At 38.6% G+C, this 26,475-nt stretch overlaps 1 pseudogene across 1 annotated transcript in view; it reads left to right on the top strand.

The window, feature by feature from the left end:
- The window catches only part of LOC106800245 (protein mono-ADP-ribosyltransferase PARP9-like), a 68,975-nt pseudogene that overhangs the window by 36,311 nt on the left and 6,189 nt on the right, over positions 1–26,475 (top strand). The window contains exons 9-12 of the transcript XR_015554439.1: positions 14,820–14,856; positions 15,321–15,706; positions 18,601–18,736; positions 19,351–19,499. The product of XR_015554439.1 is annotated as a protein mono-ADP-ribosyltransferase PARP9-like (transcript). The remainder of the gene's footprint in view (positions 1–14,819; positions 14,857–15,320; positions 15,707–18,600; positions 18,737–19,350; positions 19,500–26,475) is intronic.

Genomic DNA, 26,475 nt, shown 5'->3' with positions numbered 1-26,475 from the left:
GGGATTTATACCAGGGACACAGGGATGGCTCAACATCCACAAATCAATCAGTGTAATTCACCACATTAACCGAACAAGGAATAAAAACCACATGATCATTTCAATAGATGCAGAGAAAGCATTTGACAAGATCCAACATCCATTTATGATAAAAACTCTCCACAAAATGGGTATAGAAGGAAAGTACCTGAACATGATAAAGGGCATATATGACAAACCTACAGCAAACATCATACTCAGTGGGGAAAAACTGAAAGCCATTCCTCTGAGAACAAGAACAAGACAAGAGTGCGCACTCTTACCACTCTAATTCAAGATGGTACTGGAGATTTTGGCTGGAGCAATTAGGCAAGAAAAAGAAAGAAAAGGAAACCAAATAGGCAACAAAGAAGGGAAACTCTCACTATTTGCAAATGACATGATTTTATACATAGAAAACTCTAAAGAATCCATTGGAAAACTATTAGAAATAATCAACAACTACAGCAAAGTTGCAGCATACAAAATCAACTTAGAAAAGTCAGTTGCATTTCTGTACTCTAATAATGAACTAACAGAAAGAAAACTCAAGAAGACCATCCCATTTATAATCACAAGAAAAATAAAATATCTAGGAATAAATTTAACCAAGGAGATGAAAGATTTATATGTTGAAAACTATAAGACATTATTGAAAGAAATCAATGATGACATAAAGAAATGGAAAGATATCGCATGCACATAGATTGGAAGAATAAACATGGTTAAAATGTCTATACTAACTAAAGCAATCTACAGATTCAATAAATCCCAATCAGAATCCCAATGACATTCTTCATGGAAATAGAACAAAGAATCCTAAAATTCATATGGGGCAAAAAAAGATCCTGAATAGCTAAAGCAATCCTGGGAAAAAAGAACAAAGCTGGAGCCATCACAATCCCTGACTTCCAAATATATTACAAAGCTATTATAATGAAAACAGCATAGTACTGGCACAAAAACAGACACACAGATCAATGGAACAGAATTGAAAGCCCAGAAATAACACCACACATCTACGGAGAGCTAATCTTCAACAAAGGAGCTAAGAACTTACAATGGAGAAAGGAAAGTTTCTTACAGTAAATGGTGCTGGGAAAACCGGACAGCCACGTGCAAAAGAATGAAAGTAGACTGTTTTTTTTCGCCATACACAAAAATTAACTGAAAGTGGATTGAAGACTTGAAGGTAAGACCCGAAATTATAAAACTCCTGGAAGAAAACATAGGTAGTACACTCTGACATTGGTCATAAAGTGATCTTTTCAAATTCCATGCATATGTGGACAAGGGAAACAAAAGAAAAAATAAACAAGTGGGACTTCATCAAACTAAAGAGCTTCTGCAAGACAAATGAAACCAGGATCAAAATGAAAAGACAACCCACCAGCTGGGAGAAAATATTTGCAAATGATATATCCAGCAAGGGGTTAATCTCCATAATATATAGAGGACTCACACAACTGAACAACAACAAAAGAAACAACCCTATCAAAAAATGGGCAGAGGATATGAACAGATATTTTTCCAAGGAAGATATACAGATGGCTAATAGGCACATGGAAAGGCGTTCAACATCACTAATCATGAGGGAAATGCAAATCAAAACTACAATAAGATATCACTTTACACCTCTTAGAATGGCTATAATCACTATGACAATAAATAACAAAAGTTGGAGAGGTTGTGAAGAAATAGGAACCCTAATTCACTGCTGGTGGGAATGCAAACTGGTGCATCCTCTATGGAAAACAATATGGAGATTCCTCAAAAAATTAAAAATAGAAATACTTTATGATCTGGCTATCCCACTACTGGGTATTTATCCAATCAACCTGAAATCAACAATCCAAAGAGGCTTATGCACCCCTATGTTCATTGCAGTGTTATTTACTATAGCCAAGAAGTGGAAACAACCCAAGTGTCCCTCGACTTATGATTGGATAAAGAATATATGGTATATATACATACAATGGAATACTACTCAGCCATAAAAAAAGACAAAATCGTCCCATTTGCAACAACATGGATAGACCTGGAAGGTATTATGGTGAGCAAAATAAGCCAGACAGAGAAAGACAAACACTGCACGATTTCACTCATATGTGGAAGAGAAACTAACACACAGACAGAGAGAACAGTTTGGTGGTTACCAGGGATGAAGGGATGCATTTATATGGTGACTTACAAACAATAATGTACAACTAAAACTTCACAGTGTTATAAACTATTATGACACCAAGAAAAAAAATAGGGTGCCTGTACTTCTAGATAGATATATAGTTAGAATATGAGATGCAAAGACTATAATCCACTTCAACGAGAGACCACTCCCTATACTTCTTAAGTAGTCCTAGAGAACAAAGCAAAGTCAAATAACGCTCTGTTACTACCTGGGCTTTGACTTCTACCCAGTGTGAAATTCCAGTGAGCCAGGTTGGAACATGAAAGGACTTTTGACTCAGGTTAGGTCGGCTGTTTTTTTTTTTTTGTTCTTGTTGGGGAAGATTCACCCTGAGTTAACACCTCTTGCCGATCTTCCTCTCTTTTCTTTTTTCTTCCCCAAAGCCCCAGTACATAGTTGTATATTCTAGTTGTAAGTCCTTCTAGTTCTTCTATGTGAGCTGCCGCCACTGCATGGCTGCTGACAGAGGAGTTGTGTGGTTCGACCCCCGGGAGATGAACCTGGGCTGCCCAAGGGGAGCGTGATGCACTTTAACCAGTTGGCCATCAGGGCGGGCCCTAGGTAGGCTCTTACTTGCAAGGTAAACTGCTGTCTTCTGTCTCTTCTGATGCTGATACTCAAGGACTCCCCAATTTATTTTTCTGTACTCCTACTTCAGCAGTAAGACACAGAAGTCTTGAGTATAATACACTCATGTTATTCAAGTTGTGATGGGTTCTTGAGGAACAAAATATAAACCAATCAATAATTATAGTCATTATAAATTCTGCCTTCCATCAGTCTGAAGCTAAATCATGTCTTTCCTTCTTGTAAGTCCATCTTCTTCTCAGCCGGCTTGGCATTCTCTATGCATATGACTAGAATGGCCTCTACCTCTCTTCTAAGAATCCACTGTTTCGAGTTAATCAAAATTAGAAGTGTTTCTCAAACTTTGTTAATTACTGAAGAAATGGATTTCTTTTCCGTGGATTTCTGAACACCTCAGAGTTCAGGCCAATGGTACCTGATTGGTCTGAGACCAGAGACCATGAGCTACAATTCTGAACTGGTGGCCTGTTTTCACAGAGGGCTTTATTATCTCATATATCTTCTCTTCTCTTGTTATTTCTTCTTCTCATTCCGTTTTTCCCCTCCAATCCTTTCCCCCACTTGTGGAAGCATGAGGACACACACTCAGCTTGAATCAATCAGAGGAAACATTTTTTTTTTCCTGCATCTATAGTAGAGAGCCAGTCAAATTCCATGTAATATATATGGTGATGTGTGAATTGAACACAAGGTTTATGAATTCCTTTGCAGAGTGGTGACTTAATTATCACAAGGCTGGTAAGATCATTTACAGCTAACATGAACAAATTCAATTTCTGCTAAACAGTTTATTAGAACAAATCCAGATTCTTTTTTTTAATATGCATTTTTCAATTTGAAAATTTTATTTATTTTTTATTGTGGTAACATTGGTTTATAACATTATATAAATTTCAGGTGTACACCATTATATTTCAATTTCTGTATAGATTATATCATGTTCACCACTCAAAGACTAATTACATTCCATCACCGCACATGTGTGCCTAATCATCCCTTTCACACTCCTCCCTCCACCCTTCCCCTATGGTAACCACCAATCCAATCTCTGTCTCTATGTGATTGTTTGTTGTTTTTATCTTCTATTTATGAGTGAGGTCATATGGTATTTGACTTTCTCCCTCTGACTTATTTTGCTTAGCAAAATACCCTCAAGGTCCATCCATGTTGTCACAAATGGCTGGATTTCATCGTTTCTTATGGCTGAGTAGTATTCCATTGTGTACATATCACATCTTCTTTATCCATTCATCCCTTGATGGGCACCTAGGTTGCTTCCAAGTCTTGGCCATTGTGAATAATGCTCCAATGAACATAGGGGTGCATGTATCTTTACACATTCGTGTTTTCACGTTCTTTGGATAAATACCCGGCAGTGGAATAGCTGGATCATATGGTGTTCTATTCTTAATATTTTGAGGAATCTCCATACTGTTTTCCATAGTAGCTGCACCACTTTGGACTCCCAGCAGCAGTGTAGGAGAGTTCCATTCTCTCCACATCCTCTCCAACGCTTGTTGTTTCCTGTGTTGTTGATTATAGCCATTCTGATGGGAGAAAAGGTGATATCTCCTTGTAGTTTTGATTTGCATTCCCCTGATAGTTAATGATGTTGAACATCTTTTCATGTCTCTCTTGGCCATCTGTATACCATCTTTGGAGAAATGTCTGTTCATATCTTTTGCCCATTTTTTTAAATTGGGTTGTTAGTTTTGTTGTTGTTGAGATATATGAGTTCTTTATATATTTTGGATATTAACCCCTTATCAGATATATGGTTTGCAAATATCTTCTCCCAATTGTTAGGCTGTCTTTCCCTTTTGGTGATGGTTTCCTTTGCTGTGCAGAAGCTTTTTAGTTTGATGTAGTCCCATTTGTTTATTTTTTCTATTGTCTCTCTTGCCTGGTCAAACGTACTACTTGAAAATATGCTGCTAAGACCAATGTCGAAGAGCATACTGCCTATGTTTCATTCTAGAAGTTTCATGTCTTACATTCAAGTCTTTAATCCATTTTGAGTTAATTTTTGTGTATGGTGTAAGATAATGGTCTACTTTCATTCTTTTGCATGTCCAGTTTTCCCAGCACCATTTATTGAAGAGACTTTCCTTTCTCCCATGTGTGTTCTTGGCTCTCTTATCAAAAGTTAGCTATCCATAGACGTGTGGGTTTATTTCTGGGCTCTCAATCCTGTTCCATTGATCTGTGTGTCTATTTCTGTGCCAGAACCATGCTGTTTTGTTTATTATACCTTTGTAGTATATTTTGAAATCAGGGAGTGTGATACCTCCAGCTTTGTTCTTTTTTCTCAGGAATCCTTTGGCTATTTGGGGTCTTTTGTTGTTCCATATAAATTTTAGGATTCTTTGTTCTTTTTCTGTGAAAAATGTTGGAACTTTGATATGGATTGCACTGAATTTGTAGATTGCTTTTGGAAGTATGGACATTTTAACTATGTTAAATCTTCCAATCCTAGAGCACAGAATATCTTTCCATTTCTTTGTGTCTTTTTCAATTACATTCAACAATTTTTTATAGTTTTTAGTGTACAGATATTTCACTTCTTTGGTTAAGTTTATCCCTAGGTATTTTAATATTTTTATTGCAATTGTAAATGGGAATGTATTCTTAATTTCTCTTTCTGTTACTTCGTTGTTAGTGTATAGAAACACAAGTGATTTTTGTATGTTGATTTTGTATCCTGCAATTTTACCGTATTCATTTTTTATTTCTTAAAGTTTTTGGTGGATTCTTTAGGGTTTTCTATATATAAAATCATGTCATATGCAAATAGTGACAGTTTCACTCTTTCTTTCTAATTTGGATACATTTTACTTCTTTTTCTTGCCTGATTGCTCTGGCTAGGACTTCCAATACTATGTTAAATAGGAGTGGTGACAGTGGGCATCCTTGTCTGGTTCCTGTTCCTAGAGGGATAGCTTTCAGTTTTTCTCCATTGAGACTGATATTAGCTGTGGGTGTCTCATATATGGCCTTTATTAGGTTGAAGTGCTTTCCTTCTATACCCATTTTATTCAGCATTTTTATCATAAATGGATTCTGTATGCTGCTAAATGCTTTCTATGCATCTATTGAGATGATCGTGTGATTTTTATTGTTCATTTTGTTAATGTGGTGTATGACATAATGTATTGATTGATTTGTAGATGTTGAACCATCCCTACATTTCTGGAATCCCACTTTGTCATGGTGTATGATCTTTTTAGTGTATTGTTCTATTCCATTTGCTACTATTTTGTTGAGGATTTTTGTATCAACGATACAAAAATTGGCCTGTAATTTTCATCAGTGATATTGGCCTGTAATTTTCTTTTTTTTGTGTTGTCTTTGTCTGGTTTTGCTATCAGGGTAATGTTGGCCTCATACCATGAGTTAGGAAGCTTCTCCTCCTCTTCAATTTTTTGGAAGAGTCTGAGAAGGATGGGTATTAAATCTTCCTTGAATGTTTAGTAGAATTCACCAGGGAAGCCATCTGGTCCTGGACTTTTATTTTTTGAGAGGTTTTTGATTACTGTTTCAATCTCCTTACTGGTGATTGGTCTATTCAAATTCTCTATTTCTTCTTGATTCAGTTTTGGAAGGTTGTATGATTCTAAGAATTTATCCATTTCTTCTAGATTATCCAATTTGTTGGTGTATAGCTTTTCGTACTATTCTCTTATAATCTTTTGTATTTCTGAGGTGTCCTCTTTGTAATTTCTCCTCTTTCATTTCTTATTTTATTTATTTGAGCCTTCTTTCTTTTTTCTTGGTGAGTCTAGCTAGAGGTTTGTCAATTTTGTTTATCTTCTCAAAGAACCAGCTCTTGGTTTCATTGATTTTTTTCTATTGTTTGTTGATTATTTCATTTACTTCTGCTTTGATTTTTATTATTTTCTTCCTTCTACTAATTTTGGGCTTTGTTTGTTCTTCCTTTTCCAATTCCTTTAGGTGCACTGTTAGATTGCTCATTTGAGATATTTCTTGTTTACTGAGTTAGGCCTGTATTGCTATAATCTTCCCTCTTAGAATCACTTTTGTTGTATCCCATAAATTTTGTCATGTCGTAATTTCACTTTCATTTGTCTCCAGGTATTTTTTGACTTCTCCTTTGATTTTTTCATTGACCCAATCATTGTTCAGTAGCATTTTCTTTAATCTCCACATATTTCTGGCTTTTCTGATTTTCTTCCTGTAGTTGATCTCTAGTTTCATAACATTGCAGTCAGAAAAGATGCTTGGTATTATTTCAATCTTCTTAAATTGATTGAGACTTGTTTTGTGGTCTCATATATGATCAGTCCTGCAAAATGTTCCATGTGTACTTGAAAAGAATGTTTATTCTGCAGTTTTTGGATGGAATGTTCTGTATATATCTACTAAGTCCACCTGGTCTAATGTGTCGTTTAAGGCCAATGTTTCCTTGTTGATCTATTGTTTGGATGATCTATCCATTGGTGTAAGTGGAATGTTGAACCCCCTACTATTATTTTTTTACTGTCTATTTCTCCTTTTATGTCTGTTAATAGTTGCTTTATATATTTAGGTGCTCCTATGTTTGGTGCATAGATATTTACAAGTGTTATATCTTCTTGTTGGATTGTTCCTTTGATCATTATGTAGTGCCCTTCTTTGTCTCTGGTTACAGTTTTTGTTTTAAAGTCTATTTTATCTGATGTAAGTATTGCTACCCCAGTTTTCTTTTCATTGCCATTTTCATAGAGTATCTTTTTCCATCCCTTCACTTTCAGTTTGTGAGTGTCTCTAGGTCTGAAGTGTGTCTCTTGTATGCAGCATATATCTGGGTCTTTTTAAATCCAGTCAGCCACCCTATGCCTTTTGATTGGAGCATTTAGTCCATTGACATTTAAAGTACCTATAGATAAGTATGTACTTATTGCCATTTTGTTATTTTTTTCCTGGGTGCTTTAGTACTTCTTCTCTGTTCCTTTCTTCTTCTCTTGCTCTCTTCCCTTGTGGTTTGATGGCTCTCTTTAGTATTATGTTTGGGTTTCTTTGTCTTAATTTTTTGTGTATTATTAGGTTTCTTGTTTGTGATTACCATGAGGTTCATATATAATAAACTACATATATAGCAATCTATATTAAGTTGGTAGTCTCTTTAGTTTGACCTCTTTCTCAAAGCTCTACTCTTTTACTCCCCTCGTACACTTTATGTTTTTGATATCATATCTACCTCCTTTTGTGTGTGTGTGTATCCATTACCCTCTTATCATGAAAATAGGTAATATTAGTACTTTTGTCTTTTGACCTTCATATTATCTTCATACGTGGTTGATCTGCTACATTTAGCATATTTTTGCCTTTACCAGTTATTTTATTGCTTTTTCTTTTTTTGATAATTTTCTTATTCCTATTTGCAGTCTTCTCTTTCCCACTTAAGTCCCTTATTATTTCTTGTAAGGCTGGTTTCTTGGTGATAAACTCCAATCACCAAGCTTAATTTTTGCTTTTCTGGGAAATTATTTATCTATCCTTCCATTCTGAATGACAGCCTTACTGGGTAGAGTATTCTTGGCTATAGGTTTTTTCCTTTTAGCACTTTAAACATATCATGCCACTCTCTTCTAGGATGTAAGGTTTCTGCTGGGAAGTCAGCTGATAACCTTATGGGGTTTCCTTTGTATGTAACTTGCGTTTCTCTCGTGGCTTTTAGGATTGTCTCTTTATCTTTAATTATTGACATTTTAATTATAATGTGTCTTGGTGTGGGTCTCTTTCGATTTTCTAGTTTGGTGTTCTCTGTGCTTCCTGTACCTGGATGTCTGTTTCCCTCCTTAAGTTAGGAGAGTTTTCAGCTACTATTTCTTCAGATCGATTCTCTGCCCCTTGTCTCTCTCGTCTCCTTCTTGGACACCCATAATATGATTTCTAGTGCACTTGATTTTGTCCCAGAGGTCCTGTAGACTGTCTGCATTCTTTTTAGTTTTTTTTTATTTTATCTGTTCAGCTTGGGTGATTTCTTCTAGTCTTTTATGCAGCTTGCTGATCTGTTCTTCTGTATCATCTACTCTGCTATTGAGTCCCTCTAGTGAATGTTTCATTTCCATTATTGTATTCTTCAGTTTTGATTTGTTCTTTTTTTATATTTTCCAATTCTTTGTTGAAGTTCTAACTGTGTTTATCCATTCTCCCCTGAAGATCAGTGAGAATCCTTACGACTTTTTGTTTGAACTCCTTGTCAGTTAGATTGTTGATTTCTGTTTCATTTAGTTCTTTTTCTGGGGTTTTGTCATGTTCCCTTACTTGAAATGTATTCCTTTGCCTCCACATTTTGCATCTTTCTCTGTGCTTGTATCTATGTATTAGGTAGGTTCAGCTACATCTCCTGATCTTGGAGAGGTGGCCTTATGTAAGGGGTGCCTTCTGAGGCCCATCAGTGTGCTTCCCTCTTGTCACCAGTTCCAAATGTTCCAGGAGTGATCCCTGTGTGGGCTACGTGTGTCCTTGTGTTGAGTCAAGGTCACTCTTGCTGCAGGTGCCCAGTGTGGCTTGGCTGTTGCCCTGGCCAGCTGGTTGTAATGCTCAGCTGCATGTGGCTGCTTATGGACACTTCAGTCATTTTATCAGCCATGGGGAGCCCTGGCGCAGTTGGCTGCTAGGCCTAATAACACATTTCTGTTGCAGTTTTTCTGTTAAGTGAGCAGGCCCCCAACATGGCTGGCTGCTAGGCTCAGGGGCTTACAATTGCTGTAGGCTTCCAGCATGCAAGGCTCTTGTCAGCTCTCTCAGGATTGCAGTTGAGTGGGGCTGGCCCCAGGCAGGGGAGCACCCAATTGTTTCAGGCTTTGGAAGGTGGGATCAATCCCCTATGTGGGTGTTTGAGAAGCACAAGTCTTCTGCAGATGACAAGCCCCACTGCCCACATGGCCACACACACCCTCAACACATCCTGCCCCGTTCATGTGCCCGGACCCCCTGAAGCAGACCCAGTCACCCCACTGCAGAGGCCTCACACTCCACCAGCTCCTCATGCACACCTTGCCCCACAGAGGTGGACCCACTTGCCTGGCTACAGAGGATCCATGCACCAGCCTATGCTGGCCCACAAGTTGCCGGAGGGCTTACTCTTTAGTGGAGACACTCCCTAGGAAGGGCTGCCTGCCCTAGCTGAGCTGGATTAAATCAGTGCTCTAATGGATGGCACAGATTGTGGGCTAACAGGCCAGCTGAAGAACACCAATGGCATCTGCCAGCGTCTGTGTCAGCATGCCTGTACTAGGTCACTATGATGGCTGCTGCCAATCTCTCAGGCCCTGGAGAGGTCTCACTTCTCACCAAGATGCACCCAGAGCCTGTCAGGTGAGTCTCTTTTCACCAAAGGACTGTGCACCTTTCTTTCTGATGATGTTAGATTGCTTGCCAAAATAGGTGAATTTGTGCATGGGCCTTTAAGAGCTGGCTTTCTTTCCCCTTATGTCTCACAGCTTTTCTGGGAGTATTCCGCATTGCTGTTAGTAGCCACCAAAGCCAGATATTATGACACTTGTCTCAGTTGTGCTGAGTCCAAAAGATGTTTACAGCAGTAATTCTCCCCTGCTCAGGTCCCGCAGTCCTCCAGGGAAGGCTACATAACTTAGGATTGCTCCTGGCCAGTCATGAAGTGCAGTGGCTCGTGAAGGTAGCTTTTTTCTCTCCAGAAAGGAATTTCTGCCTCTTTCACCTTATTCAGGTCTGTCCCTTGTTGTGGGGGTTCTTTTTATCCAGTTTTCAGTTCTCTCTCAGGGGTAATTGTTCCAAGATTAGTTGTAAATTTGTTGTGTCCATGTGAGGAGGTGAGTTCATAATATGCCTACAGTGCCATCTTGACACCAAGCCCCCCAAATCTAGTCTTTACCTCATTATTTATCATCTTTTCAAAGGAGTAATTATTGCCAATTGAATCAACTTTAAACAAGGTAGACACTGTGTATGTTGGTTGCAAACCCTAGAAGAATGAATTTTTTCAATTCGACACATGTTAAAGGACCTACATGGCAATATACACAAATCTTTGTCTATAGACAGTCGTATAATAATAATTACAATGGCTAACATATATTAAAGGCCTACTGTGTGCCAGATAAAATTTTAAGCACTTTACAGGAATTGATCATTTATTGAATCTACAGACAAGGCTTGGTATGCATATAACTTTTAAAAATGAATTTATGTTTAATTAATTACAAGAGCATCTGCCTATATTTGTCTTCTTCAGGGATATATCCACAGCTTTAGTTCAGTGCCTAATATGCAATAAGCAGGGTGTTAATATCTGTTGAGTGAATGAATGATTATATTTTGCCTTGTGATGTATATTCTTTTTTTTTATACCAGATTTTCATTTTCTTTCCATTTTTTCTATAGTTATTTCTCCTTTCATGTTCTAATAGACTGTGGTGCTGCACTTGCTGTCCCCTAGGACTTTTCAAAAGGTGCTTTAGATTTGCAGCAGTGGGAATGGGGGCTGACAGAGTGGATGAGGTCAAGTGTGGTGTGTGCAGGTAGAGAGAGGGATTTTGATGACAACAGCTAAACACACCACTTATGACTCTGCTGTGTTTTGCTTCTTGTAAGCTTTCTGCACTGAAATGGCAAAGAATATGTCCAAGCTGCAAGTTCTTAACAATTACAGAGGTGAGTAAGAAATTCACAGGCCTAGAAGTAGAGTCTTCACCCTAGGCTCATTCTATTCTTGATCATCTGAACTAATGGAGGGGAGAAAAAGAATTAATAAGACAAATATATTTTATTGTGCCCCTGCTTGGATACCAACCTGCTCTATACGTGACCATGATTCTCATTTTGCTCAGTCCAGTTTCAAGATATAAACAGAGAGAGACTAAGTTGTAGTATGTAATCCACAGTGTTGTTGCTTCATTACAGATCGCTGTCTATAATTTTTTTCTAAGAAAAATTTCCGTCCTTCACAAGATGACTAAGCCGGTTACTCTTTCTGCCCTGAATGGAGTTACATCGAAATGGGGTTACTCATTGGTAATTATAGAAAACACATCTCAGTAATGCCAGATAATAATAAATGGATTAATGCAATGCTATCCAAACCTGAGTAATCACTGGGATCATGATGGAAACCTTAACAAACAAGCAAAAGTATGTACAGGCCCCAACTCCACAGATTCTCATTCAGGAACTCTGGGTCTGGGCCCAGCATGTGTATTTTTCAGTGCTCCCTAGTCAATTATGCTGCTGAACCAGGTTTAGGGATCACTGGACTAAACAAATCCTGGTTATTGAGGGCTGCAGAAGGATGAACTTTGTCTTATAACTCCATTTCTTTAGTGGAGTTTGAGTGGACTGAGATGCAATAGCCTCATGACAACTAGGATGTGTACTTCTGAAATAGTCTCTTAATCTACAGGGTTGTACAGATGTTAAGAACAGTAGACATTCAACCAGCAATAAAACTGTTAGGATATTTCCCATTAGGGTCAAAATGATTTGCTTACACCCTTTAATAGAAGAGTTATCTTATGGATGTTCCGTGGTCCAGCAGTGCTGGAAATGAAGGGGTAGCTTTAAGAGCTCTGTTCTATGACTACATCTATTATGAGCCTGTTTATCTACCTGTAAAATAATGACAGACTGCTGTGAGAATAATTGGAGATTTTGTATGTAAGAATATTCTGTAAATTGCAAAGCACTATGCAAAGCACAAATGCCAGGTGCTAAATAATGAATGAGAGGATGGACAAACTCCTCAAGTGGACCAAAAGAGGGAGAGATTCCCTCTGACAGGAAGGGATCAAGAATGGCTTCATGGATGAGGTGGTTCTAAAATTGGGCTTTGAGGATGGCAAGATTTTCAATGGGCAGAGTCAGTGGGGTGGGGCACCCAAGATGAAGAAAACCCACAGAAGCAACAAATGCAGTGTATGTTCGGGGAACCACAATGAATCTAGGGAAACTAGTTAGGAGGAATTTTAGGTGAAGATAACATGGAAAAGAAACATGCAAATGTTTTTCTGTCATTGATCTGAATAAAGAGGCCAGGCACTGCCATTTACTTCAGTAACTCTTGAAGACATCTGTAAAGGAATTATAGCACAGGGCAATAATTGACATTAATAATAATTAATGATAATGACCTCAGTTTATCAAGGAGAAGTTAAATAATTTGGGAAAGTGGGGAAGTGTGTTTCTGTTAGAAATATTTAATAGAGAGTTAAAATTAAATATGTTTTGGTGCTAGAAGAGTGTCCTTTAGTGATCTGAATAACTTAGTTATCTAGAAGAGCAATTCTTCTTTCCTTGTAATGATGGCTAAGTGAAGTATCATCAACAATTGTTTTTATTTTCTCCCAGAAAGTAATATAAGCCCTCAGGCAGACAAAGTGTTATAAAAACAAAGTATGGGGGCTGGCCAGGTAGTGTAGTGGTTAAGTTCGTGCTCTCCATTTTGGCGGTGTGGGATTATGGGTTTGGATCCTGGGCATGGACCTATGCACTGCTTATCAAGCCATGCTGTGGCAGGCATCCCACATATAAAGTAGAGGAAGATGGGCACAGATGTTAGCCCAGGGCCAATCTTCCTCAGCAAAAAGAGGAGGATTGGCAACAGATGTTAGTTCAGGGCTAATCTTCCTCACCAAAAATAAAAAAGAAAAGTATGCCTCTAATTTAAGATCCTCTGTCATTTCTTACTGTTGTCTAAAACACTGGCTTTTATTTGTACTCAGAGGGAGGCCATCCTCCCCTTTACTTCTAGGTCTGTCCTGGTACTTTTTCATAGCTCCTGGTACCACTCAACTACTATATGAGGGAAAAGATGCTAATTACCACTATTGTCCTGGGATCACTCACTGGGAGGCAGAATAGTATGAGCACTGGAGTCAGACTGCCCACACCTACTAGCTCTGTGGGCACCACTTTCTAGTCCTATAACCATGGGCACGTTACTTAATAACTCTCTGAATCGGTTTCCTCATTCATAAGATGGGGCCACCAATAGTACCTATCTCGTTGGGGTTGTGGGGATTGAATAAAATAATAGATGTAAAGCACTAGAACAATACCTAGAACACAGTAAGTGCTCAACTTATACTTCCCTTCAAAATATTTTTCTAAGATTCATCCATGTAGCTAAAGTTCAATCCTTTTCATTGCTATAATAATATTCCATTGTTGAAGGACATTTGGGTTATTTCTAGTTTTTGGCTGTTACAAACAAAAATGTGAAGTTTCTTGTTCACATCCCCTGTTACAAACCTGCAAAAGTTTCTTTAGTAATACAATTATAGGAGTGGTTGTTCCAGTTTTAATCCGTCATGAATATTTAGGAGTTCCAGTTGCTCTACATCCTTCTCAACACTTGGTATTGTCAGACTTATGCATTTTTGCCAGTCTGGAGGGTGGTTTTCCATTTTCCTAATTACCGATGAAGATGAGCATCTTTTCACACGTATATGGGCCATGTGTGTTTCCTTTGCTGTGACATCTTTTGCCCAACTGGCTTCTGGCTTCTTCTTAATGATTTGAAGGAATTCTTTATATATGCTAAATACTGCCTCCTCTATAAAGTCACCTAATCCATCAAGGATTCTTCCTCTTTATATATATCTTTACTCCTTGTGGAGAGGGCTACACATGGGTGGGTTGGAATCAAGTGCTATTTCCTTTTCTGCCAGGATATACTATGTCTAGCAGGACATAAGCTGCTAAGCTCCACGTGCTTGTTGTGGAGGTGCAAAATGTCCTGTCACACATACACAAGATATAAAAATGAATCCCAGGTCATGAAATTATGATAATTTCCCAATTTTTCAATAATAAACATGTATTATAATTATAATCAGAAATGCATGTTGTTGTTTTTAAAGAATTTTCACTCTTTGGGGCCGGCCTGGTGGTGCAAGCCGTTAAGTGCGTGCACTCCGCTGCGGCGGCCTGGGGTTCCCCGGTTCGGATCCCGGGCATGCACCAACGCACTGCTTGGCAAGCCATGCTGTGGCGGTGTCCCATATAAAGTGGAGGAAGATGGGCACAGATGTTAGCCCAGGGCCAGTCTTCCTCAGCAAAAAAAAAGAGGAGGATTCGCAGATGTTAGCTCAGGGCTGATCTCCTCACAAAAAAACAAAAAAGAATTTTCACTCTTTAAGCTCTCTGGCTTTCAGAGACATTTGATTTTAAAGCTGGGAGTAGTAAGACATTAAGGAAAATCCCATTCAGCAGGAAATAGTTGTTCACTATTCAGTTGTTCACTAAATAGTTGTTCCAGGATGAGATTACAAGGAGAACCCATCTGTGAACTGACAAATGCAACACAACAGGTGCAAAACCTGATAAAGGCAACTCCTTACAAGCTAAACTTGGTCTTCTCTTTACAGGAGACTGTAAACTGTACATTTGGATTTCCTTTGTACCCAGCACAGCTCTCAGAGATAGGTACTTAATTGAAGCTGCTATTGTTGACAATGGTGACAACACCCTTGGGGTAAACACTGGCATGGTGTTTTGTTCTCCTCTGGTTTAAAACCCACCTGCCTTCCATGGTTGCTTATGATAGTTTTTACAGTTTCTCAGTGGACCAGAGGGGAGAAATGAGAAAATGGGCTCAAAGCTAAATCTCCTGTCATCAGTCTGTTGGGACACAACCCGGAAAAGATGAGTGAGGCCCAAGGGTGGATCCAAAGGTTATTGACCTCCAGGAGCACATCATTGAGAATAATCATATCCTCTACCCTGGGAAAAAGGAAAATGACATGTTGTCTCAGCTTCAGAAAACCTCAAGGGTCTCTATCTCAGAGATTATCAGTCCAGGAAAGGCAAGTTTAGAGATTAAAGGAGCCTGGGCTGACGTTATTGAGGTGGTTATGAAGATTGAACCTATGCTGTGTGAAGTTCAAGAGGAAATGGCAAGAAAAAAGGAGCGAGACCTCTGGAGCTTGTCCGGTGAGTAACTTTCTACTAAGTTGGAAAGTCAGCTCTCCGAATTGTTCCTTCTTTTGTGTGTGAGTGTGCACGTGTGTGTGTGGGCAAGAGATAGAATGAACAGGAGAGAAAGCAAACTGCTCGTTCTGCGTTAGGCCATAAGCTTTTATAACCGTTTGGTGGCTCTCTTTCTACCAGCAGGGTTAATTATTAATAAATGAAAACACACACACACACATACACAGACATACGATTTGATTTACTTATGATGACATGGATCACCTAAGAGGCAATTACATGGATAGCCTCGGGTAACCCAAGCCCAGGCTATGGGGAAAAAATACATCCCTAATTCTGCAGATGGAGCATTTGTATGTAGACACATTCCACTTGATTAATTCATTTCTTTGAGTTTTATTGCATTTATTTGTTGCTGGCAGCATTAGGAAACCTAAAATTACTTACTTTGTTGGTACCATGAAGTACACTCAAGTATCACTGACTCAGTGGGGCAAAATCCATCAGGATGACTGGGAATTTGGGCCTGGAGAGATCCTTTTAACTTAGCCCTAGAGCTAACTAGGAAATTATACCACTGAAAACACCAACTTGGGAGACAGAGGCTTACTTCATTCATTTATTCAACTAATATATATTGCATCCATGATATGTGCCAGGCATTGTGCTAGGTGCTGGGGATACAGTGATAAGATGGGAATTGTTCCCACTCAAAATCTGATTGGGGGACACCGAGAAGTAAGCAGGTGAGTTATGGAAGAGGAGGGTACAAGTGATCTGGGAGCACCTAGGAGAGGCACCTGAGCCAGACTACGGAGGTCAGGGGAAAGCTTCTCAGAGCAGGCGTCATAGATGGAGAACTGAAGAATAAGTAGAAGTTAGTAAGGCAAAGAGAGAAACTTCCAAGAAGTAAGACCATAGCAGGGCCTGGGTTATGTAGGACTTTGTAAATCACATGAAAGATGTTCAGAGTTTTTCCTGAAACAAATGGGGAGCCTTGAAGAAGTTTAAGCAAAGATAAAGGTCAGGCTTGTATTTTAGAAAGATCACTGATAGGTGGAGAATGGATTTGGTACAAAAATTCAGATGCAGAATTTTAAAGGTCAACTTATTTTCACCATGTGTTTGTAAAAATAATACAGCTAGAAATGGTCAAAGTGAGTGGGAGTTTGCAACAAATGTTGTATCCACATTCCACAGAAAACCCAGTGTCAAAGAACATGGACAAAAATAATACACAAGAGTGACCCAACATTATGATTTCTACTTAGCTTTTGAAACGCAAAGGCTATGGGTATTTAAATTGACACTGATACTTCTCAAGAGAACAAGAGACAAAGAAACATTGATGCCATATAAAACTTGTGGCATTACTTTAAATTAACTGCATTCCTAAGGTGGACCCATTCTCCCAGCTATTGGCAATTTAGTCAAGTCCCTTGTTCTGCTGCAAGGTGGTATTTGATGACTAAGCAAATTTTTCCACAGCAGTGTTTTAGAAGTTCATACAGACTCACCCTCTCTTACAGATTAAGATCTTGGCGGACAAAATGGATAATTTTAAAGTGAGTTATTGCTACATGGAACATCAATTATCCATCAGAACAATAAGATTTAAATAATAGAAGTTAGGCATCTCCTCTCTTTCAATCCTTCCTGGTGAGCGCTTCTGACAGCAGGAGTTTGTGGCTCTGTGAGTCTCCAGTGCCCAGGCCAGTGTCTGGCATGTAGTGGGAGCCCAATAATATTTGCTGAACTCAAGTGAACTGACGCTAATACTATACTTTATAAATGTGAGCTATCACCCTCCAGATTAATTTACAGTCTCTTCCTTTGAAATTTCCTGGCTTTTATGGAGTTTTCTCCCTCCTGCTTTCCAGATTTATATCTTGTCCCTCTAGCGAGTTTCTCTGGATTTATCATCTGCTTTTTGTGGTTAAATTGAGCCCACTCAGTTAGATAATGTGCTGGGCATGAACTCATTTTGGTATACTTGGTCTTAAGTCAAACTGAAAATAAACTGAAATTTACTGAGCCTTTTTTGGGGTTTCCATTTGTCCATTTGTATATTTAGTCTAATCAGGAGCTCTTTTGGGCAATAACAGGTTGTCCCTTGAATTTAAAAAAGGAAGGAAAGAAGTTAAGGAAGGGAGGGAGGAAGGAAGAAATAAAGGAAAATAAGGAAGGAAGGGAGGAAAGGCATAACACCATAGACTGTTAGTCTCCAAATTCTGCTCTTCTAGTTTAGGTGGTATATGAGTGATACATGTACCAAATATTTTGCCTTGCCTTATGCAGAAAGCACTAGTGAAAGCCAGGTTTATAATGTTGGATCTGTACTTATTAGGTGTGTGATATTGGGCAAGTCACTTAACTTCTCTGAGTTTCGATTTATTTATTTGTAAAACTGTGTTAGTTATTTCAGTGCTGGTGTTGTAATGCTCAAATGAGGTAGAGATACGAAATCTTTTTGAAAACTTTGAAGTGTTAGATAAGTGTCATACTATTTTGCATCATTCCATAATGTCTTCTGATGCCTCTCTCTTTTTGTTGACGGGCATCCTGGTTTGAAATATAAACATTTCCTATGAGCAACACAATTATATATCATCATCACAGCACTGATGGGGGGAGTATATATTAATGCTTTTTTGTCTTTCATCCCCTCAGCCTCATAATCTGAATCCTCCGAGGACAAATTTATTAACCCCCTATTAATCCTATGACTTCTCATAGGATTGTAGCTCTCCTTGCATGTCCTGAACATGCGGGACATACAATTTAAACTGGCTAATCTTCTTCCTCCAAATATCTATAATTTATTTCATTAAACTTCTTTACAAACATTTTCCCTCTCACAGAGCGTTGAGACAAGGTGTTATGTTACTTAGTTTTAGGACAATGGACTGATCAGCAACCAAAAAACTGGGATGAAATGAAAGAAATCACATTTCGGAAATGCATAGTGGTTCCAACTCCAGAAATTCAGGATAAAAGAAACAGTTTGGAAACTGTGGTTTGCAGATTATAAAGGTATACTTCATTAAGGGAAAGATTTGACTCATCTTGCTGTCACTCGGCTCTGTAGCCAAAAGAAAAACTCACCTGCTGATGACTCTGAGCTGCTGCTCACTGACCTGGAATCCTAGGAATAAGACTGAATGGAGGGCAGGGATAGGCATGTACAAGAGGTATAGTTAGAATCAGGAGGTAGAGAGGCATATATCAATGTTCAGGAAAAAGCTACCTGGCTATCTTGAAGCAAAATGAAAGAAATAGAATAGATTTTATCACACTGTATTATAATTGTTTACCTATTTTTATCTCTCGCTAAACTACAAGCTTTAAGAGGCCAAAGACCGTGTCTACATTGTTGACCATTTCATTGCCAGTACCTGGCACATAGTGATTGCTCAGTGAATTCTGATTAAATGAATTTATCTAAGAAAGGACAGGGAACTTTGAAGAGATAGAAGTCAAACTAGGAGAGGGTTGGGGCCAGGAGAGACTCTTAATGCAACTTTATATGAAAAGCAAATGGCATGCACAGTAATATGCACATAAAAGCCTTTATTTTGAAGCAGAGTATCAGCCAATTTAAGTAGCAGTTTTCCAGTCTCTTTTTCATTTATTTCCTTGGGTTCTAGGTGGAGAAGATAGACAATGTGGTTCTCATGGCTGCCTTCCAAAGAAAGAAGAAAATGATGGAAGAGAAAAAGAACGGGGAACCTGTGAGCCAAGTTCTGCGACGTGGTTTGCAGAGTTGGCTTTCAAAGAATGTACTCCGTGCCCCACAGTAGGTGTCACCCCCCTTAATTGGGACTGCTGTATGTGGGAACTGGTGAGCAGACTTCAGCAGACAACTCACCACTGATAGTATTTGTTGCTGTGGTAAGGGGATCATTTGCAATCGGGATTTAGTAGTAGAGTCATTTGGAAAGGGTCATATTTTTTATTTTTCCTTCATAGATTTTGTTGCTGATGCATTTTATGCTGGTGATGTGTTGGCAGTAAGATCTACAGTTTACTTTTTTCTCCTTTCTGTGTTTATGTGTCTTATCTGCAGAGAGCACCCCTGAAGCTTGCTTTTTTCTTTCTTTTTTTGCTTATCTCAACAAAATTATTAACACTACCACACCATCCTCATCCCTTAATTAAAAGGGCATTTTCCTGAATTTAATAAAGTGGTCTTTGCTTTTCCATCCTCTTTGTTTCCTGTAGCCTGCTAGTGAATGGATTAGATGTCATCTGGCAGGTGAAGTGAATGACATCTTAAGGTCCTTCTCAGCTATGGGAGTTCTATGTGTAGCTTCCATGTCTCTTTTCAGCTCTACAAAAATATTGCCTACTTACTTGCTATAGTTTCCCCTTTAGATTTATCCAAAGGAGGCTAAGAAGTTTAGTAATCATCATGGAGGGTACCTAGCAATGCAGCTTGATTTTGCCTGGGGCATTAAATATGTGGCTCTTGATCTTCACCTTTCAAAATATGTAGCCTAATCCTTGCTGCGGAGCTAACTCCATCTCTTGATTTCTCCCTTTGCCCCAGGGAGAACATAAGCAACACCTGGAGTAAAAATTGAACATGGACAACTCCTGGGGGTAAAAATTGATAAAAGAATCCCCACCAAGATATCTTTGTGTATAACCAGGAAAGTGATGATCAGCATGGTCCTTTCATTGCCAGAGTCCTAAAAATTCACAACTTCCATTCACTCCTAAACCCGTTGTAACTGGCTTCTCTGCACTCCCCACCCTCCCAATTATTCTGCTTAAACTATTCTCACTAAGGTCATCACTATCCTCCTATTTTCCAAATCCAGTGAGTGCCCTGTTTTCAGTCCTGTGGCAGACACTGCTAATTGCTTACCTGACATCTGTACACATCTTTCTTCCCTAACATCTAAAACACACAACATCCTCCCAAGGAAGACAGTCCCAAAGTCTCAGCCTGTCTGAGCATCAGCCTCAAGTCTGGGCAGTCCTCTCTTAAAGCTTAAAGGCAAGATAATTGCCCTAACACACTCATTACATAATGATAGGAGAAGTGAAACCAGCAAACAGCCATTGATGATTAAGTAGCTAGGAACTAAAGTTTTCTTTCCTTTTTGTAATTACTAGTTATAGGTTTTAGCTGTTTACACACACATTTTTAACTGTGCTGTTTAGGCAATAAGTTATCTAAATTCTACTAGGTTCCTATAGATAACATCTCCCTGAAGCCTGGATCACCATGCTAGTAGGTGTTTGAGCTGTTTTTCAGGAATTAGAACCCCTTATCCACTTCAGGCCGGTTGAGACCACCAACCCATCAACTGGGCCCATCAAGATATCCTTGTCCTTTTGATATCAAGAGGCTAAAATCTCCACCCTCTGGTCATGCTAACACCACCATTTTGTGAACATTGCATCCTATGATGAGGCATGAAGTCTGACTATGCTTGTGCAGATCATCCATTACGTCACCTCTCCTCATCTCCAATCATCTATCTCTACATTTCAGACCACCTTGCTGCCTACCCCATAAATATCCTTGAGTCCCCATTATTGGAGAGGCATATTTGAGACTTGTTCTCCTGTTTTCCTCACTTGGCTGCCTGTGATTAAACCCTCTATCTGCTGCAGTCTCTTCATCTTGGTGTTTGGCTTTCCAGGCGACAGGCAAAAACGAACCTTGTTCAGTAACAATTTGGCGAGCCAGCCAGGAAGTAAGTCCAGATGGACCTTTTTGCCTGAGACTTGTCCACTCTTTGCCAGTATGGAGAACCTGTGGATGAGTCTAGCAGCTGCCAGGAGCATTTCTCTGGGGACTGTTCTGGGATTCTTTTCCTGGCTTGGCACTGCTGACTCCTTGGTGCATATTTTCACTTTGCGGTAGAGAGATGATTTCTGGGTTTGGAAGATGTATTTTGGTGAGTAAACTTTGGTACAAGTGACCAGATTCTTATTTCTTCTTCCTTCCGGTTTGACTTCCAAAAACGAAGCCTTGATTTGGCGGGGGACATCCTCTGTGGTTTCCGAAAAAGGAAGCCATGGTCTGGCCTTCATTGTGAGGGTCTTGATTTCAGGGACGCTCAATATTAAGGAAGAACTAGGGGATCCACTCTCAGAAGTTCTCTTGGGTTGGTTTGGCAGGGAATTCCCTCAAGACTTCCAAAAAGGGAGCCTTGGTTTGGCCTTCATTGTGAGGATCTTGGTTTCGGGACGCTCGAAATTCTTGAGATCTGATTCTAGCTGCAGCATAAGTGAACTTTGACCGGCTGTGTCTAAATTCTGAAACAATGGAAAGTGCTAATTAGATGCCCATTTGTATCCCTTTGGGCTGCATTTTCCCAAACTGGGTGACTTTTAGCTATGAGCCCATGAAACAGGAAAAGGTGATGTTCTTTTATAACACCGCATGGCCCCAATCAGAGAACCCTTGTAATGACTAGTCTTAAGAACCTAATCAAATTTGGAGTCTCAGCTTCCTCTCGTGATCTTACAAATGCTAATGAAATCTCCACACCCCACCCCCACCCCCATGAGCTCCCCTCTGGGCTCTGGATTTGGAGAGTCCATGCTCCACCTCTGGGAGCTCTCCTCTGGTTTTTGGGCACCTAGAGTGATTCCAGATTGGCCCCTGGATCAGTCATTTTACTGACAATCTGGAACCCTGTTTTGTCTCCTGTGAAGAACCTGTTGAGTATTTTAGGCACCTACTGAGTCAGTTATGGGGACAAGATATCTGTAATTTTTTCTGTAACCTGTCCTGCCCAGGAACTGTTGTCTTATCTTGATAACACTTGGGAAGAGGCCATGAGGGCGAGGCCTGATCACCTCTTTCTCTCCTTTGCCTGTCACATTTGTCATCTCCTTTGTTGTCACTGAGTCAAGGTTAAGTTCAGGCTGGGCCTGAGCAGAACCTGGACCTTCTGTAAAAATTGAAAACTTAAATAAGTTTTCTGTCAGAGCTGGCCCAGTGGCGTAGTGGTTAAGTTCATGATCTACTTTTGTGGCCCAGGGTTTGTGGGTTTGGATCCCAGGCATGGACCTATGTACCACTTACCAAGCCATGCTTTGGCAGGTGTCCCACAAAAAATGGAGGAAGATGGGCAGAGATGTTAGCCCAGGGCCAATATTCCTCAGCAAAAAGAGGCGGATTGGCAATGGAAGTTAGCTCAGGGCTGGTCTTTCTCATAAAAAACAAACAAACAAACAAAAGTTTCTGCTAGGGACTTAACTCAACCCTGGCGTTGGGACTCCCGGCCTGCAGCCCACTCCAGGCGTTTGCCTCTTGCCTCTCTGGCTTGCCTGGTGCTGGCTCAGGGACTGAGTGCCTGGGCTGAGTGGGACTTGACTAAATCTTATAGCTATATTGACACCCACAGTAGGACTCTGCACTTTCTCCGGCCTGCTCTCAGTTGGACACTGGCTTTACTGCCATGGGGAATGCCCCAGGCATGTCCAGACACTCACCTCTCCATTGTATTTTAACTAATTGGAAACACTTTCTATTGGATGGGTTATGTCCCAGAAACTCCATCTTGGAGAAAACTTGAGCAGTTTCTCTGTGCCTTTATGATGTAGTTGGACAGGTAGATCAACCTACAATGTCATTGAAGTTACAAGCCAATTTCTGAGAAATCAAGAGCAATTGTACTTAAAAAAAAATCCTTGGAAGACTGAAAATGCAACCCTAGAGGCAGTTCAGATTCCACCCTGTTTCTTTATCTCAAAAAGGATTATCACCTCGCCTCTCTGGGAACTGTTATCTTGCCCATCATTAATTCCTAGGACTGAAGAAAAAAAAGTAAAAAGGCCAGAAAAATGGCCATGAGAGCACCCTTGCCAAAAATCTAGCATCTTGAGTGTTTTCTCCACAAATATTAGTAAAAAAGGCTTAAAACAAAATTTGGATTCATAACTAGTGTGTTACTGTACCTGATTCATGGCAGTAATTTTAAAACAATAGATATGGAGACTCTGTGTATGTGTGTCTATATGTATGTTATATATGTGTGATATTTTACCTCCAGATGGTATAATTTCTAAAAATCCCTATTCAATTGGTTAAAAGTCAGTGCTTATAGAAATTGTTTCTACATGTAATAGAAACTAACCCAAATGTCATTCAATTTAACATGATAAACTTACTCTTTGGTAACTGAAAGCTTATTTAAGTTTGTTGGTTTGATTAAAATGAACATGTCCTCAGAGTTATCAGCATTGGATATGATGCAGACATGCAGCCTTTATTCTACATTTATTGGTCCAATAAGCTGATGTTATCTTTATTACAAAACTGGTTAACAAAAATAATAATTTATAATAATAGCTGATTTTTTCTAATGTCTCATGAAGTCTTATAGACAATCTAAATAATTATTGGGAGCAAGTAACTAAATAGATATGAAAAAGATGAGTGCTGGGTGAACTTTTAACAATAATTGTGTGTTATGGAGTATGTACTTCCAAAATAACTTCCAAAATCTCTTTGGTAACTTGAAATTGAAATTTTGCTAGGTTAAATTAAATTAAATGATAAAAACTCATTGAGTATTTAGATCATTTTCAAATAAGATAAGATATTAGGCATTGCTATATATAAATGCGTCTACTTTTGGCTTATTACAGAAAAACTATAAGGTGTTTTGGGTCTATTGGTAAACACGTCTTGTGTTTTATTAAGATTGTACTATAGCGGCCAGCCCAGTGGCATAGTGGTTAAGTTCACATGTTCTGCTTCAGTGGCCCAGGGTACACCAGTTTGGCTCTTGGGTGTGGACCTACTCACTGCTCATCAAACCATGCTGAGGTGGCTTCCCACATAGAAGAGCTGCAACTCTACAACTATGATACACAACTATGTACTTGGCTTTGGGGAGAAAAAAAAGAAAAAGAGGAAGATTGGCAACAGATGCTAGTGCAGGGCCAATCTTCCTCAAAAACCAAACAAAAAAACAAAGCAACAAAAAAAGATTGTACTATAAAGTAACATGTTTCCAGAAATTGTGAAAAGTGTTTGTAGGTTCATCAAGCCATGGAATGCTAAGGTAAAAGAAAGTTTATAATTGCTTTCTTCTTATTTTTTACTTAAAAATTAAGGTTTCTAAGGTTTAAAAGTTCTAATATGTGATTAAAGCTACTAAAAATTAAGGAAAATATGTATTCAAGGAAAGATGTATGTTTTCAGTAAACAATGTATAAAGAATGGAAATATTGTTTTGTTAAGAAATAAATTTGTCCTAAAGTACTAGAAGGTAAGAAAGGAAGGCTTGGGGCAAATTCTGAATGTAAAAAGTAAGTGATAGAAAGTTTGTGAAAGTAAAATCCTGAGGAGTTTTATGCATGGTCAAGTTGGCTAAGATTAAACTAAATCCAATTAAGTAAATGAGTTTTAATGTCAAAAGTAAGCTGATGCAAAATTAAAATTTGGTCTTCTTTCTCTTAAAAGGATAATTTTCTTGAACTTGATAAAGAGATTATAAAAGGTTTTTCTTTATCTTTGAGTAAGTCTACCTAAAAGACAAAAAAAACTATGTTAAAATAATTACCTGTGTTCAAAAGACTGAGGTCTCTCTATTAAGATTTTTTTGACTGTTTCAACCCTCTGTTTGCCCTTGACTGTTTCTGTTGTCACTTTGATTGAATGGATAACTGAGCATTGTTTCACAGTGAGCATTGTTTCCTACTTGATCAAGTGTTTTAAAACCTTTTGATATTTTTGACAATCTTCCCCTGTAAAAACTATTCCAATCCTGAAAGAAGTCTTCCCTTTGACTTGGAAGAAGAAAAATAAATGTTTTTTCCTTTGAGAATTTTCAGAGGGCCCCTGGGACTTCTCAAAGAAATTTGCTCTCTTACTACAAGGAGGAAGATACTAAACTTATTAGGCTTATTTCATATGTTAAATTACATGGGAATCATTGTCCAATAAATGATGATAAAATTTCTTAGGTGTTATTATGTGGGTAAATGTTATTGATGTAAGTGTTTTAAAAATTATATAACATTCCTAGAATTCTGATCTGTCCTGATTATCAGTCATAATTTTAGCTATTATCTTAAAGTGTTGTATGTCACAGAAATTCACCAAGTTTCTTTGTCAATTTCCATTTTGGGGCCTTGCCATTTACAGACAACTATTGTTTTACTCTGATGCTTTTGCAAAATATGTTTCATCTTCAGAGGGATTCTTGAAAAGGACTGTGATACTTTAGAATGCAGGCTTCTGATAAACTTTCCGATTATAAAACTGAACTGGGTAATAAATTACAGAACTCTACCAGAGAAACTGATGACCTCATGAAACTGCTAACAGAAGATTAAGATCAAGAATTGATTACACAGGACTGAGTGAATGGATAAGGATGATTATAATTTTTATGATGTTTGTTTGAAGTATTGCCAGGGTTTTTTACTGTTTTTTTTTTTTTAAGATTTAGAGAAATATTTTTCTCTTTTCCTTAAACTAACTATGACTTATAGCAATTTGGTAAAATTATACCTTCATAAGCAGAATTGAAACATTTATTGTTTCTCCCTACCGATCCCTCCAGAATTCAGAAACTCTTAGTGAGTATTGTTATTTTCATGGCTGTGTAGTTATCTGCTTAAGTTCAACAAGAATCTGTTCTCCTTATAACAGGACACAATTGGAAACATTGGTTATATTACAATGGCTTTGACTGGAACATCATATTTGAGAGAAACATACAGACACAGATATGACAAGACAGCTTTTGTGGAATAAAGTTTGACTTTCTGGAATAAAGCCACTTGGAAATATT

This window comes from Ceratotherium simum, chromosome 15 (assembly GCF_057802395.1).
Source record: "Ceratotherium simum simum isolate JZ-2026a chromosome 15, ASM5780239v1, whole genome shotgun sequence".
Taxonomy (NCBI): Eukaryota; Metazoa; Chordata; class Mammalia; order Perissodactyla; family Rhinocerotidae; genus Ceratotherium; species Ceratotherium simum.
This window is presented reverse-complemented; position numbering and strand designations above follow the sequence as displayed.